The sequence below is a fragment of the Glycine soja genome, chromosome 16, assembly GCF_004193775.1.
Source record: "Glycine soja cultivar W05 chromosome 16, ASM419377v2, whole genome shotgun sequence".
NCBI lineage: Eukaryota > Viridiplantae > Streptophyta > Magnoliopsida > Fabales > Fabaceae > Glycine > Glycine soja.
The window spans coordinates 624,474-629,821 of NC_041017.1; positions in this window are offsets into that span (position 1 = coordinate 624,474).

Sequence of the window (5,348 nt, forward strand, 5' to 3'; positions counted from 1 at the left end):
TTCTAATATGATTCTCATTATTATCTAATGAGCCTGACATAAGCTCCTTTAAATATATATCATCTTATTTAGTAGTCTAACGAACTCACATAATTTGATCACATAAAATAAAACTCACTAATGATAAATACTTAATAAATTATCTTATAATATTAGTTTACATTAGTTATTAGAATAGAAAATTCCAATACTGTTAGGTCGAACTAATTGTTAAAATAACCGAAATGTGTAAAATGATAAAAAAATATCATTATTTATTTTTAAAAAAAGTAACAAGAAAAATAAATAAATATATCAAAGATAAAAGTGAAAGAAAATATTAAAATTTATAAATTAATGTTTTAAAAAAAATACTTCAAGTAAAATTTTAAAAACGTTGAAAGTTACTTAGAAACTGTTAAAAAAATTATTTACCAAATAATTAAATGAGTTTTTTAACTAATAAAAAATATCATAAATTAACTTAAATATCTTACCAAACATAACTAAAATGTTGGTTTCAAAAACAAAACCTTATAATATGTAATATTGACCTAAGTGTCAATAATTTGATAGAGGTGAGGAGGATTAAGTGAAACTCAACCAACTTAAATTAAAATAAGCAAGCATTAGTTAGTCAGATTGAGTACACGAGTCACGGGGGCTTGTTTTTATTCAACCCAAGATATATAATTAAGTCTCAGATTGAAAAAAAATTAAAACCAAATAACTTAACTCAACTTACTTATATGTATTTTGTGTTAGAATGTTTTATATTTCTTGTGGCATATAACTAATTATAATATTTTGTTTTCTAAAAAATGGGCTAATATTATAATTTATTAAATAATATTTACGTCCATTAATAATGTAATTAATTATTTATAGGCTTTAAATATCTATTTCTAATTAATGTGAAAAAACAGGGTGAGCCTAACCACTATGTTCATAATAAAAGGTGTTTAGGATTAATAAATAACAAGACTATGTTACTTTTGTCATCACATTATTCATTGTTCACTAGAGCTTATCCCTATTAAAAATCTAATATCTAGAGCGAGTGATTAGAGGCAAAAAAAATACTTGATTCTCGGTTTTAAGGACTTGTGCAATTCAAATTATTCTAGCACATCAGATTATACCTTCAACAAGTAAATAATTTAATTAGTATTTTAAATTCATATAAAATTATATATTTGACATGATTCTTCTTACATTTTGTACCATATATTTTTAATGTGCAACAACGTTTGAACCTAGGAACTTACGAAAACTACCCAAAATCATCGTCAACGTGCTTAATGATTCTATTGTGTTCTATATTATTAATTGAATATTAATAAAATGTATGTGTATTGTGTAACCAAAAAAATGAACGAGTATTGATGAGTAATATCTAGTATGAGTACTAGTGAATTCTTTCATTCGAGAGACTTTTTCTTCTTCCTCGGTGTCTTAACATTCACCACAACATTCCTCTCTTCTTCGTACCCTTCCCATTTTATGTTTTGATAAGTCCCTTCTCCCTTCGTGCTCTTAGTCCTCCCCTACACATCAGACCACTCACCTTTGTTCTCTTCGTAGGCAAAAAAAATGCGTGTATGTATATCGTCAAACTAGAATCGAAACCTAAGATGTATGATGGTTACACTATCATCAAGAACTTATCAGCATGATTCACAAGTCGCAAATGATATATATCAGGTCATTCCTAATGAATACTAGGGTAAATAATTCAATAAGCCGCAAAAAATAAGTAACCTAGGTGCACAAACTTAATTACAAAAAAGAGAGTGGTGTTTCTTTTTGTTGGGGGAGATTCATAAAAGGTATACCTTCTTTCTGCTTCTTATTTGTTTACATTGTCTCTTTTTAAGCCTTTGTTCTCTAATTTTAGGGGTGTAAAGGTTTTGTCTAATTTGGACTATTATTTTTATAAGTAACCAATTAAGTTAAATCATCTTGACTTTAGTTTTGGACTATGATTCGTGGTCGATCCTCTACGCTTGTATGATACCGTTCAATAATTTATTTAATTTCCCGAGTCTATCAATTATTATTTTAATCATTTAGAAAAATCCTCATTTTTATTTTTTTAAATGATTAATTAAATATATATTTTGTTTGATTTGGAAATATGTGGAACAAAAATAATTTTGAGTTATGCTCGTGTATTTAATGAGTCTCATTTACAACTTTATAGTCTATAATAAATTTTAATCAATATTATCTAAATAGTGTACTATTTTAACACCCATCTTTTATTAACCGTAACAAAAAAAAAATCTCATCTTTTATTATCATGTTTGAGAGATCGATTAAGAGTGTTTCATTTATGGTCTATCTCTCTTGTTCTAATTTTAAACTTTAATCCAGCATACATTTATAACTATTTGGCATGCCGTTAATGTATAAGAATTAAGAACTATTGAAAATCATTTTGTGATAGGTGCACATTTAAAGATATACTAATCATAAAATCACATATTTTTTTCAAATATCCTTGAGAAATATTTTAGTTATTTGCCTCTACGTACGGTATTAAGTTTTATTTTATTTCGTTGGTCAGGTCACAGGCACTGGGATATTCTTTGACTGAGTCAAAGAGGCGTCGCCTGAACGAGGACTACGATAAGTATGGTACGGCGCAGCAGTAGGGAATTACATGCTAAAATAAACCAGTGGTATGGTGCGCACTCTCTCCCAAAAGGTGAGACCCCTTTTGACTCGAGAGAAAGGGCATGAATGAATGAACCAAAAGGAATGGGCTGGTGCCTTAAATTGCGTGCCTTTTCTCACTTTATTCGACTACCTTTTTTCTTGTCTTTTATATTAGTGTTTCCAATTTCCACAATACTTTTCTAGGAAGTACAATATAATAAAAAAATAGATATTTATATTGTCAAAAATAGTAAAATTTTAATTTTTAAAATTATTTTAATATTAATTCATTCTTAAATATACTCTTTAAACATTAGTTAGAGATTTTATTATTATTTTGAATAAAACTTTATAAAATCAAATTAAACAAAATAAGAAGATTTAGAAACACAAAAATAATTACTTACTGTTTCTAAGTTTTATTCCATAAAGACTAGGAATGTTAGCTTAACATCAATCCATCAGAAATTATTATTGATATAATTTTTTTATAATAATTATGATAAAAATTAATAAATCTAAAATACATGATAATTTTTTTAGAGAAGAATACATGTATAGTACCCACTTTGTGATGGAATAAAGTTGTTTTATGCTATCAATACATAATCAATTTTTTTATAATATTAAAAAAACTTAATTTTTTTTCGAGTGATGGAAATATTCACTCTTTTTCATAGTAAGAGATGCTAGCATAGTAGGTAGCTTAGTAAAACATTAGGGTTGCTTGATATGAAAAAAAAAGTTGTTTTCATTTTATATAAGAATTAGTGAAAATAAAAAATGAAAATAGAAAAGTATAAAATGTTGTTTTCAATTTTTCTGTATGGAAATATGAAAACAAGAAATTAACAAAGTGAAAAATAAGATTATATATTTTTATAATTAAAAATAAATAAATAAAACAAAATATTTTCTCAAACTAAATAAAGGATAATTAGTAACAGATTCTTTAACACTTTTTTTTATAGTAATATATACTATCTTTTATTAACTGAAATTAATGTGAGTCTAAAAAATTTGAAAATTACATATTTAGATGGTGCATGTTTGAATAATCATTATGAACGTATTTTTTTATGCTAAACGTATTTTTGCTAATGAATACTCTTTGTATCTTTTACTTTGAATGTATTTCTGGAAGAGATCCAACAATAATACAAACATATACCCTTATTGATACATAAATTTCATCCTATAAGAGATCATGCATGCTGTGTTGGTAAGCATTTAGCAACTTGTTAACATCGATTCATATCACGTCCATTAAAATCTGGTTTTGCTAATTAAAAAATATTTTTGCCTAAAACACTTAGACATAATTCGTTTGCATAGAAAAAGAATAAAATAAATAAATAATAAAATGAGAGAAAATACATATTTTTACATTTCACTTTAATTCAAACCTTTAATTCGATTTTTTTTTTTCATTTTTTTCCACGCTATTGAACAATAAGTTATTGTTGATTTAGTTATAAATCTTAGTTGAAAGATGCATGGTTTGATTTGTGAATTATTATAGGTTTCTTTGTAAGAAGGAATTGGGAAAACGGAACAAAAAAATTTATCACTGCTACAAGTTGTACGGATTGGAGGGGGGCCCTAGGGGGGGCTTGCTGCTGCAATGAGAAAATTTAGTGAGAGATTCTGCGCAGACGAGAAAATATGCATAAGGTGGCAGAGAGGGCCATGAGACGCAATTGCCACAGAAAACGACACAACACGTACAGGACAAGATGCTTAAATATCCAGAGACATTTCTCCATCATTACCACCCTATTTCCAACCTACAGTAACTGTGATGCAATCTCCAAATCCAACAGATAGACCATACTCTCACCTCAGAAAAAAAATGCTTCTTGCAGCTTTCCAAGAATTAAACATCATCTATATATACCATATATTATTATTTTGTATATTGTACATGTAGGTTAATATTATGTGAGGAACCGAGACATATTTATATGGTAAATGCCATGTTTTTCCTCTTAGTAGATTGGAACTTATCCCTGCTGGTGTACGATTATTGTTGGTCTAATAAAATTTCTTATGTAAATGCTATGAAATCCTATAACACTGCAAGAATCTTTTGGCTCGACAAAAGACATGTTTAGATAATAAAACAATTTTTGTTGCAGCTATATAATAAAAAATTATGTGCATATTAAAATATTAAGTGTACATGTGTATGTGTACACAAGGTAGTTATATTTTAATGGCTAATATATATGTTTGTAATTAGTTGTAGCAAGCTAGCTAGATGTTATTTATGTTATGCTATGCTACGTTTGGCTAGGTAGATGGTGTGTACTGTTGCTGCTATATGACATATGGTGTTTTTTAGCGCTTTGTGTAGGAAATTAGAATAGGATAAGAGGAGAGTTCAGAGATTGCATGGTTTGGATGCATGCTGGCGTGACAGTTTGAGCATTTTTTTCCATCTATAGGTACTTCTCTGTGTGGCTTTAATTTGAAGTGCTGTGAGTTGTTATGGATGGAATAGACAGGTCATTCTCTATAGACTACTACAAACAACAGCCTAGGATGCGTCGTCCTGCGTTGCGTTTGCATTTTTCACACCACCCTTCTTACTTTGACTTCCAGTTCTACACTATGCATTTGAATATATCTAACCAACCCTAATTCATTTCAAATCTGATCAAAGAGTTGCAGGAGTTTGAGTTTGATATGATGATGCTAGTCAACTC